Genomic DNA, 11,946 nt, shown 5'->3' with positions numbered 1-11,946 from the left:
CCCCACCCCCCCCCCCCCCCACCCCCCCCCCCCCCCACCCCCCCCCCCCCCCACCCCCCCCCCCCCCCACCCCCCCCCCCCCCCACCCCCCCCCCCCCCCACCCCCCCCCCCCCCCACCCCCCCCCCCCCCCACCCCCCCCCCCCCCCACCCCCCCCCCCCCCCACCCCCCCCCCCCCCCACCCCCCCCCCCCCCCACCCCCCCCCCCCCCCACCCCCCCCCCCCCCCACCCCCCCCCCCCCCCACCCCCCCCCCCCCCCACCCCCCCCCCCCCCCACCCCCCCCCCCCCCCACCCCCCCCCCCCCCCACCCCCCCCCCCCCCCACCCCCCCCCCCCCCCACCCCCCCCCCCCCCCACCCCCCCCCCCCCCCACCCCCCCCCCCCCCCACCCCCCCCCCCCCCCACCCCCCCCCCCCCCCACCCCCCCCCCCCCCCACCCCCCCCCCCCCCCACCCCCCCCCCCCCCCACCCCCCCCCCCCCCCACCCCCCCCCCCCCCCACCCCCCCCCCCCCCCACCCCCCCCCCCCCCCACCCCCCCCCCCCCCCACCCCCCCCCCCCCCCACCCCCCCCCCCCCCCACCCCCCCCCCCCCCCACCCCCCCCCCCCCCCACCCCCCCCCCCCCCCACCCCCCCCCCCCCCCACCCCCCCCCCCCCCCACCCCCCCCCCCCCCCACCCCCCCCCCCCCCCACCCCCCCCCCCCCCCACCCCCCCCCCCCCCCACCCCCCCCCCCCCCCACCCCCCCCCCCCCCCACCCCCCCCCCCCCCCACCCCCCCCCCCCCCCACCCCCCCCCCCCCCCACCCCCCCCCCCCCCCACCCCCCCCCCCCCCCACCCCCCCCCCCCCCCACCCCCCCCCCCCCCCACCCCCCCCCCCCCCCACCCCCCCCCCCCCCCACCCCCCCCCCCCCCCACCCCCCCCCCCCCCCACCCCCCCCCCCCCCCACCCCCCCCCCCCCCCACCCCCCCCCCCCCCCACCCCCCCCCCCCCCCACCCCCCCCCCCCCCCACCCCCCCCCCCCCCCACCCCCCCCCCCCCCCACCCCCCCCCCCCCCCACCCCCCCCCCCCCCCACCCCCCCCCCCCCCCACCCCCCCCCCCCCCCACCCCCCCCCCCCCCCACCCCCCCCCCCCCCCACCCCCCCCCCCCCCCACCCCCCCCCCCCCCCACCCCCCCCCCCCCCCACCCCCCCCCCCCCCCACCCCCCCCCCCCCCCACCCCCCCCCCCCCCCACCCCCCCCCCCCCCCACCCCCCCCCCCCCCCACCCCCCCCCCCCCCCACCCCCCCCCCCCCCCACCCCCCCCCCCCCCCACCCCCCCCCCCCCCCACCCCCCCCCCCCCCCACCCCCCCCCCCCCCCACCCCCCCCCCCCCCCACCCCCCCCCCCCCCCACCCCCCCCCCCCCCCACCCCCCCCCCCCCCCACCCCCCCCCCCCCCCACCCCCCCCCCCCCCCACCCCCCCCCCCCCCCACCCCCCCCCCCCCCCACCCCCCCCCCCCCCCACCCCCCCCCCCCCCCACCCCCCCCCCCCCCCACCCCCCCCCCCCCCCACCCCCCCCCCCCCCCACCCCCCCCCCCCCCCACCCCCCCCCCCCCCCACCCCCCCCCCCCCCCACCCCCCCCCCCCCCCACCCCCCCCCCCCCCCACCCCCCCCCCCCCCCACCCCCCCCCCCCCCCACCCCCCCCCCCCCCCACCCCCCCCCCCCCCCACCCCCCCCCCCCCCCACCCCCCCCCCCCCCCACCCCCCCCCCCCCCCACCCCCCCCCCCCCCCACCCCCCCCCCCCCCCACCCCCCCCCCCCCCCACCCCCCCCCCCCCCCACCCCCCCCCCCCCCCACCCCCCCCCCCCCCCACCCCCCCCCCCCCCCACCCCCCCCCCCCCCCACCCCCCCCCCCCCCCACCCCCCCCCCCCCCCACCCCCCCCCCCCCCCACCCCCCCCCCCCCCCACCCCCCCCCCCCCCCACCCCCCCCCCCCCCCACCCCCCCCCCCCCCCACCCCCCCCCCCCCCCACCCCCCCCCCCCCCCACCCCCCCCCCCCCCCACCCCCCCCCCCCCCCACCCCCCCCCCCCCCCACCCCCCCCCCCCCCCACCCCCCCCCCCCCCCACCCCCCCCCCCCCCCACCCCCCCCCCCCCCCACCCCCCCCCCCCCCCACCCCCCCCCCCCCCCACCCCCCCCCCCCCCCACCCCCCCCCCCCCCCACCCCCCCCCCCCCCCACCCCCCCCCCCCCCCACCCCCCCCCCCCCCCACCCCCCCCCCCCCCCACCCCCCCCCCCCCCCACCCCCCCCCCCCCCCACCCCCCCCCCCCCCCACCCCCCCCCCCCCCCACCCCCCCCCCCCCCCACCCCCCCCCCCCCCCACCCCCCCCCCCCCCCACCCCCCCCCCCCCCCACCCCCCCCCCCCCCCACCCCCCCCCCCCCCCACCCCCCCCCCCCCCCACCCCCCCCCCCCCCCACCCCCCCCCCCCCCCACCCCCCCCCCCCCCCACCCCCCCCCCCCCCCACCCCCCCCCCCCCCCACCCCCCCCCCCCCCCACCCCCCCCCCCCCCCACCCCCCCCCCCCCCCACCCCCCCCCCCCCCCACCCCCCCCCCCCCCCACCCCCCCCCCCCCCCACCCCCCCCCCCCCCCACCCCCCCCCCCCCCCACCCCCCCCCCCCCCCACCCCCCCCCCCCCCCACCCCCCCCCCCCCCCACCCCCCCCCCCCCCCACCCCCCCCCCCCCCCACCCCCCCCCCCCCCCACCCCCCCCCCCCCCCACCCCCCCCCCCCCCCACCCCCCCCCCCCCCCACCCCCCCCCCCCCCCACCCCCCCCCCCCCCCACCCCCCCCCCCCCCCACCCCCCCCCCCCCCCACCCCCCCCCCCCCCCACCCCCCCCCCCCCCCACCCCCCCCCCCCCCCACCCCCCCCCCCCCCCACCCCCCCCCCCCCCCACCCCCCCCCCCCCCCACCCCCCCCCCCCCCCACCCCCCCCCCCCCCCACCCCCCCCCCCCCCCACCCCCCCCCCCCCCCACCCCCCCCCCCCCCCACCCCCCCCCCCCCCCACCCCCCCCCCCCCCCACCCCCCCCCCCCCCCACCCCCCCCCCCCCCCACCCCCCCCCCCCCCCACCCCCCCCCCCCCCCACCCCCCCCCCCCCCCACCCCCCCCCCCCCCCACCCCCCCCCCCCCCCACCCCCCCCCCCCCCCACCCCCCCCCCCCCCCACCCCCCCCCCCCCCCACCCCCCCCCCCCCCCACCCCCCCCCCCCCCCACCCCCCCCCCCCCCCACCCCCCCCCCCCCCCACCCCCCCCCCCCCCCACCCCCCCCCCCCCCCACCCCCCCCCCCCCCCACCCCCCCCCCCCCCCACCCCCCCCCCCCCCCACCCCCCCCCCCCCCCACCCCCCCCCCCCCCCACCCCCCCCCCCCCCCACCCCCCCCCCCCCCCACCCCCCCCCCCCCCCACCCCCCCCCCCCCCCACCCCCCCCCCCCCCCACCCCCCCCCCCCCCCACCCCCCCCCCCCCCCACCCCCCCCCCCCCCCACCCCCCCCCCCCCCCACCCCCCCCCCCCCCCACCCCCCCCCCCCCCCACCCCCCCCCCCCCCCACCCCCCCCCCCCCCCACCCCCCCCCCCCCCCACCCCCCCCCCCCCCCACCCCCCCCCCCCCCCACCCCCCCCCCCCCCCACCCCCCCCCCCCCCCACCCCCCCCCCCCCCCACCCCCCCCCCCCCCCACCCCCCCCCCCCCCCACCCCCCCCCCCCCCCACCCCCCCCCCCCCCCACCCCCCCCCCCCCCCACCCCCCCCCCCCCCCACCCCCCCCCCCCCCCACCCCCCCCCCCCCCCACCCCCCCCCCCCCCCACCCCCCCCCCCCCCCACCCCCCCCCCCCCCCACCCCCCCCCCCCCCCACCCCCCCCCCCCCCCACCCCCCCCCCCCCCCACCCCCCCCCCCCCCCACCCCCCCCCCCCCCCACCCCCCCCCCCCCCCACCCCCCCCCCCCCCCACCCCCCCCCCCCCCCACCCCCCCCCCCCCCCACCCCCCCCCCCCCCCACCCCCCCCCCCCCCCACCCCCCCCCCCCCCCACCCCCCCCCCCCCCCACCCCCCCCCCCCCCCACCCCCCCCCCCCCCCACCCCCCCCCCCCCCCACCCCCCCCCCCCCCCACCCCCCCCCCCCCCCACCCCCCCCCCCCCCCACCCCCCCCCCCCCCCACCCCCCCCCCCCCCCACCCCCCCCCCCCCCCACCCCCCCCCCCCCCCACCCCCCCCCCCCCCCACCCCCCCCCCCCCCCACCCCCCCCCCCCCCCACCCCCCCCCCCCCCCACCCCCCCCCCCCCCCACCCCCCCCCCCCCCCACCCCCCCCCCCCCCCACCCCCCCCCCCCCCCACCCCCCCCCCCCCCCACCCCCCCCCCCCCCCACCCCCCCCCCCCCCCACCCCCCCCCCCCCCCACCCCCCCCCCCCCCCACCCCCCCCCCCCCCCACCCCCCCCCCCCCCCACCCCCCCCCCCCCCCACCCCCCCCCCCCCCCACCCCCCCCCCCCCCCACCCCCCCCCCCCCCCACCCCCCCCCCCCCCCACCCCCCCCCCCCCCCACCCCCCCCCCCCCCCACCCCCCCCCCCCCCCACCCCCCCCCCCCCCCACCCCCCCCCCCCCCCACCCCCCCCCCCCCCCACCCCCCCCCCCCCCCACCCCCCCCCCCCCCCACCCCCCCCCCCCCCCACCCCCCCCCCCCCCCACCCCCCCCCCCCCCCACCCCCCCCCCCCCCCACCCCCCCCCCCCCCCACCCCCCCCCCCCCCCACCCCCCCCCCCCCCCACCCCCCCCCCCCCCCACCCCCCCCCCCCCCCACCCCCCCCCCCCCCCACCCCCCCCCCCCCCCACCCCCCCCCCCCCCCACCCCCCCCCCCCCCCACCCCCCCCCCCCCCCACCCCCCCCCCCCCCCACCCCCCCCCCCCCCCACCCCCCCCCCCCCCCACCCCCCCCCCCCCCCACCCCCCCCCCCCCCCACCCCCCCCCCCCCCCACCCCCCCCCCCCCCCACCCCCCCCCCCCCCCACCCCCCCCCCCCCCCACCCCCCCCCCCCCCCACCCCCCCCCCCCCCCACCCCCCCCCCCCCCCACCCCCCCCCCCCCCCACCCCCCCCCCCCCCCACCCCCCCCCCCCCCCACCCCCCCCCCCCCCCACCCCCCCCCCCCCCCACCCCCCCCCCCCCCCACCCCCCCCCCCCCCCACCCCCCCCCCCCCCCACCCCCCCCCCCCCCCACCCCCCCCCCCCCCCACCCCCCCCCCCCCCCACCCCCCCCCCCCCCCACCCCCCCCCCCCCCCACCCCCCCCCCCCCCCACCCCCCCCCCCCCCCACCCCCCCCCCCCCCCACCCCCCCCCCCCCCCACCCCCCCCCCCCCCCACCCCCCCCCCCCCCCACCCCCCCCCCCCCCCACCCCCCCCCCCCCCCACCCCCCCCCCCCCCCACCCCCCCCCCCCCCCACCCCCCCCCCCCCCCACCCCCCCCCCCCCCCACCCCCCCCCCCCCCCACCCCCCCCCCCCCCCACCCCCCCCCCCCCCCACCCCCCCCCCCCCCCACCCCCCCCCCCCCCCACCCCCCCCCCCCCCCACCCCCCCCCCCCCCCACCCCCCCCCCCCCCCACCCCCCCCCCCCCCCACCCCCCCCCCCCCCCACCCCCCCCCCCCCCCACCCCCCCCCCCCCCCACCCCCCCCCCCCCCCACCCCCCCCCCCCCCCACCCCCCCCCCCCCCCACCCCCCCCCCCCCCCACCCCCCCCCCCCCCCACCCCCCCCCCCCCCCACCCCCCCCCCCCCCCACCCCCCCCCCCCCCCACCCCCCCCCCCCCCCACCCCCCCCCCCCCCCACCCCCCCCCCCCCCCACCCCCCCCCCCCCCCACCCCCCCCCCCCCCCACCCCCCCCCCCCCCCACCCCCCCCCCCCCCCACCCCCCCCCCCCCCCACCCCCCCCCCCCCCCACCCCCCCCCCCCCCCACCCCCCCCCCCCCCCACCCCCCCCCCCCCCCACCCCCCCCCCCCCCCACCCCCCCCCCCCCCCACCCCCCCCCCCCCCCACCCCCCCCCCCCCCCACCCCCCCCCCCCCCCACCCCCCCCCCCCCCCACCCCCCCCCCCCCCCACCCCCCCCCCCCCCCACCCCCCCCCCCCCCCACCCCCCCCCCCCCCCACCCCCCCCCCCCCCCACCCCCCCCCCCCCCCACCCCCCCCCCCCCCCACCCCCCCCCCCCCCCACCCCCCCCCCCCCCCACCCCCCCCCCCCCCCACCCCCCCCCCCCCCCACCCCCCCCCCCCCCCACCCCCCCCCCCCCCCACCCCCCCCCCCCCCCACCCCCCCCCCCCCCCACCCCCCCCCCCCCCCACCCCCCCCCCCCCCCACCCCCCCCCCCCCCCACCCCCCCCCCCCCCCACCCCCCCCCCCCCCCACCCCCCCCCCCCCCCACCCCCCCCCCCCCCCACCCCCCCCCCCCCCCACCCCCCCCCCCCCCCACCCCCCCCCCCCCCCACCCCCCCCCCCCCCCACCCCCCCCCCCCCCCACCCCCCCCCCCCCCCACCCCCCCCCCCCCCCACCCCCCCCCCCCCCCACCCCCCCCCCCCCCCACCCCCCCCCCCCCCCACCCCCCCCCCCCCCCACCCCCCCCCCCCCCCACCCCCCCCCCCCCAGGACCCGAATTTTTCGGATTTACCCGAATTTTCGGGCATATCCGAATTGGCTATGATTCGGATTCGGGCATACAAATCATTTTATGCCCCAAAATACCCAAATCCAAATTTTACCGAATTTTTTTAGTATTGACCAACCCTATATCTTTGCATTAACTACTGAGGAGCCTAGAAACTTGCAGGTGGTATTGCTTAGCACTTCCTTGGTTTTATTACATGTTTGGATTGACCATCTTATTGTGGGAGTAGTGCTAATTACCTTATGGTTTGAAACTGTGGCAGTAGAGGTCTCTGCGAGGGAGAGGATGAGTGGGAGGTGATCGCTGATCATAGAATCCCCTATCCTAAAGGCTTGGAGATTGGCTAACAAGTGTGGAGACACGAGTATATAATCTATTACGCTGCACCCATGAGAAGAGATAAAAGTGAATTCACCTGAATTTGGAAACTTAATTAATCCATTTAGCCAAAATTTGTTGTGTAGAAGGGCCAATTTGGCTAAATGGAGCCCATTTGAGTTGGAATTAAGATCCTTAGATCTCCTTGCATATGGTGTAAAATGTAGCTGAAGGAGTTCTTGATCTATATCTTCTTGGGAACATAATTGGATGGGATCGTTTCCTACCCTGGCGTTAAAATCCCCCGCCACTACTAACTCTGACTGGGGGTGCTTGGCTTCTAAGACACCTATAAAATTTGACAGTCTTCTCCAATCACTGTCATTAGCTACTAGCCCATTTCTTGGGGGGAGGTAAACATTCACTAGGATAAAGCTTTTGTTATTATACAGTATTCTGATCACCTGCGCAATTGGTTCACACACATCAAGTTCAGTTGAGGCAATTCCTTGAGATATAAATGTTGCTAAGCCTCCTGATGGTCTGCCTCTCTTCTTTAAAGTTGAGGCCTGGAGTGCAAATGATTTGTAACCAGGAATATTGATTGGGGAGGTCATCCATGTCTCCTGTAAAAGAATGATATGAAATTGGGTGAGGTAGTGGGTAAATTCAGAGTTCAATGTCTTATTTGCCCACCCAGCAATGTTCCAGGAGATGATCTCAAGGCCTCTTGGCGGGACATTTGGTGGTAGTAGTCAGTCTGTAGAGTTCAACTTCCCAATTTCTTCATCGATATGGTGTACCACACATCCGTTTCTATTACTGTTGTTTAAAGATGTTCTCACTGGAAGAGAGAGGGTCTGGGGAGTTGTATTTCCCATGCTAGCCCTATACAGACTGCAAGTGACCTCTGTGTTTGCGTCCATAGCGACGTCTTTATATGGTGGATTATTGGACGCTGCTTGTTGAAATAAAGGTAAATCTTTATCCTTGTTGAATGCCTCATGAACCTCAGGATCAGGTAACTCCTTGTCCTTCTTGGATGCCTCAGAACTTTCAAATTCGATGATTGCTTCTGTTATAAGAAGGGATTCCCCGGGGCACTAATGTTATCTAATGGGTCTTCAACAAACAAAACTATATCATCCGCAAAGGATTTGTATTTATAATTATAATTTTTAATTTTTATACCCTTCCAATCTTTATCTTGGTTGATTTTCTTCCCTAAAATTTCCAAATAAGTTATGAATAGGAGATGTGATAGGGGACAGCCTTGTCTAGTTCCTTTATTGATCTGAAATTTTGATGTTATATTTCCATTAATTATAATTGATGCCTTTTGCTTTTTATATATGGCTTTTATAGCTTCTTTTATTTTCCTTTAAATCCTATAGTTTCTAATATTTGGTTCAAAAAATCCCAATTCACATTATTAAAGGCTTTAGTGGCATCCAAAAAAACCAAAGCTGCTTTTTTCCCGGGTACATTATCCAGATATTCAATCATATCTAGCACTGTCCTAACATTTTCTTTCCCGTTTCTGCCTGTCACAAATCCTACTTGATCTTCACCTATAAATTTCTCTATGAAATTTTCTTTTAGTCTGTTAGCCAATATTTTTGTAAAGATTTTGTAATCATTGTTGAGGAGTGATATGGGTCTATAGTCTTTAGCTTCCAATATATTTTGTTGTTTTTTGGGAATCAAAGATATATATGTTTCTTCCCATGTTTCTGGAATTCCATTACCTTCAAGGACCCCGTTAAATATTTTAACCAAGTTTGGGAGTAGTATATTTTTCATTGATTTGTAATATTTGGCGGGTATCCCGTCTGGTCCTGGGGCTTTGTTTGTATCCAATGAATTTATAACCCTTTTTATTTCTTCCCTAGTTATCTCTCTATTTAATTGTTCTATTGTATCTTTACTAATTGGGTCAATTTTGTAATCCTCCAAATATTTCTTAATTTCTTCTTTCTGTGTTCTATCTTCCTTATATAAGTTTGAATAATATTCTGTAAGGGTTTTTTCTATTCCCTTTTGTTCCGTAATAATTTTGTCATCTTTTTAAATTCCTGATATAATTCTCTTTTCTTTTTCTTTCCTTGATTTTGCAGCCAACCATTTCGCAGCCAACCATTTGTTTGCTCCCTCAAAGTCTTTTTGTTTTAGGAACTTCAAATTTCTTTCCATATCAATTTGGTTTTTATTATCTAGTTCCTGTTTGATAATTGTTATTCTTCTCGATATTTTTTTGCTATTTGGCTTCTTAATTAATTTTTGTTCTAAGGCTTTTAGGTCTTTTATTAGTTCTTTCTCTTTTGCTTTGTTTTGTTTTTTGATTATCATTTCTTGCTCAAAGAAAAGTCCTCTTACATAGGCTTTACTTGTGTCCCATATTATATTATAGTTTTGAATTGAGCCTTCATTTAATTAAAAGAACTCCTTTATTTTTACTTCCATTTTCTGTTAGTTCCTTTTTTGTAACATCCAGTTTTTTATTGTATAATTTCTCCTTTTGTTTGTTTTTCCTTGTATGTACCAGCAGATAGGATTGTGGTCTGATAAGTACCTTGGTAGAGTAGTTATTTTTTGTGTTAGTGTTGTTATTCTACTGGAGGCCCATACCATGTCTATTCTTGTGTGACTAAAATAACTATTTGAATAGTATGTGTAGCCTTGAGAGTTTTATTTTTCTCTCCAAATATCTTTTACTTTTAATGTTTCTACCATTTCGAAGAAAGTTTTGGGTAACACTGTACTGGTTACTGTGGCTTTTCCTTTTCTGTCTAACTTGTTATTAATAATTCCATTAAAATCTCCCATTATAATTATATTTTCATTCATATATTGAGATGTTACATTTAGCAATTCCTTGTAAAACTTAGATTTCCTTTTGTTGGGTGCGTAAATTCCAATTACTAGTGTTTTTACTTCATTTAATGTTATTTCCACTACTACATATCTGCCACCTTTATCTTCATAAATTTGTTTGGGGTTTAGTTTTTCTTTAACGTATAGCACTACTCCTCTCTTCTTCTTTTTTTCTAGAGATGCATGAAAGAGTTCTCCTAGTTTCCTCTTTTGTAATAATCTTATATCTTTTACCCTAATATGAGTTTCTTGAATACATGTCAAATCCAAATTTAACTTTTCCAAATATCTAAACATTTTTTTTCTCTTGTTGGGACTGTTCAGACCATTTACATTCATTGTTAATAATTTATAATCCATCATGAATTTCTTTCCAATTTAACATTACAAAAATATTTACTTTCTTTAGGCAAGTCTTTACCAATTTCATATTTTCTTGAAAATTGTATATCTTACCTAGACCATTTCATTTGTTATTTAAAATAAATAAATAATTTATATCACATGCTTAATTATTATCTGGAGGTAAAGAAAATTATAAACAAAGGTATATAATGCACATCATTTCTTCTATTGTTATTGTTGTTGTTATTATTTTTTCTCCATACCCTTGCTATGCCAGAACTAGTTTGTATAGAAATATAGAATACAGCTATAAAGTAGGAGCATAGTAATTCTCACCGTTATTAATTTTTCAACTAAATCATACTCACTTTGTAATATCATTGTAATCACCCCATTTACCCCATTCTTTGTTACTTCATAATGCTGGCATTGTCTTGAAGAAAATCTTGTGCTTGTATAACCGATTCTATCGTTATTCTCTTATCCTTCCAAGTGAAACTGACTCCTTCTAGTATACCCATCTGAAAATTACTTTGTTTGATTTTAACCAATTAATCAGTGGGGAATAGTCTTTTCTTTTCCTGAGAATGTGGTAGGGAATCTCCTTTAACACTATCACCTCTTGATCTTGTATCTTGAATCTTTCTTTAGAATGCTTCATTAGTATATCCTCTGATTTTTTTCTTGGTGAAAGTTATTATGATGTCTCTTGGTGTTCCCTTGTCAGTGGCATATCTCATATTTGGTCTTTGTATTCTTTCGATGTCACTGTTCATTTGATCTCTACTTTTTCCCAGATACTCTGCTAGAGCTGTTTTTATTTTTTCCTTGTAGTTGTCTTTTCCCTCTTCCTTGTATCCTCTTATTCGTAAAACATTTTCTTTTTGTCTTAACTCTAACAGAGCCATCTGGTCTGCCATTTGTTCCATCTGATTTTTCATTATTTCCACTTTACTATCTGTTACTGTTGCACAGTCAGTAATTCTAGTCAGTTCTTGTTTAACTTCTTTTATAGAGTTTTCTAACTTTTTAACGTGGCTTAAGTTCTTTCTTTCTGTATTTCTCTTTTCATACCTTCAAATCTAGAGTCAATCCTTTCCAGTCTTACTTTTGTCTCTTCTTGAAGGGCTATTGATTTTCCAATTAGAAATTCCAGTTTGTCAGTATTGTCTCCTGACCCTTCTGTAGTTTTCCCATGTCCTCCATTTTTTGCTCTTGTTGCCATTTTCTCTTTCCACCTATATGCTTGTTTCTCGTTTGGCACAACTTTCTTTGCCTTTCTTCGTAACCTGGCCTCTCACTCTGTCAATCTATCTTCTCATCGTTTTATTATGTCTGTATGAGTGAATCTTAACTGCAGTTTCGTTTTCTTTGTTTACCTTCCGTTCGCGTCACATCCGCTTGATTTTACCATCTTTGACTTCTCTTCTGCTCTCCCTTTCTGTCTCGCGAAAATCTCCCTCTCTCGTTTCTCCCATTTCTCTTAAAGGGCCCGTTTCCCCTTCTAGAGTTTTTTACATTTCTTTACAGGAGAAGTGTCCAAAAAGGATTTTATTCCCCGCAATACACGCTGCTCCGGACTCACCCTCCGGTAGCCCCTTTCGTTTTTCTCCTCTTCTGTCAATGCGGCTGCATTTCTCTTTTTTAATGGGAACCGCCCTTGTCTCAGCTGCTTTTCGTTCCGTTTCTTTCCCCTCC

This window comes from Sphaerodactylus townsendi, linkage group LG08, assembly GCF_021028975.2.
Source record: "Sphaerodactylus townsendi isolate TG3544 linkage group LG08, MPM_Stown_v2.3, whole genome shotgun sequence".
Lineage (NCBI taxonomy): Eukaryota > Metazoa > Chordata > Lepidosauria > Squamata > Sphaerodactylidae > Sphaerodactylus > Sphaerodactylus townsendi.
This window is presented reverse-complemented; position numbering follows the sequence as displayed.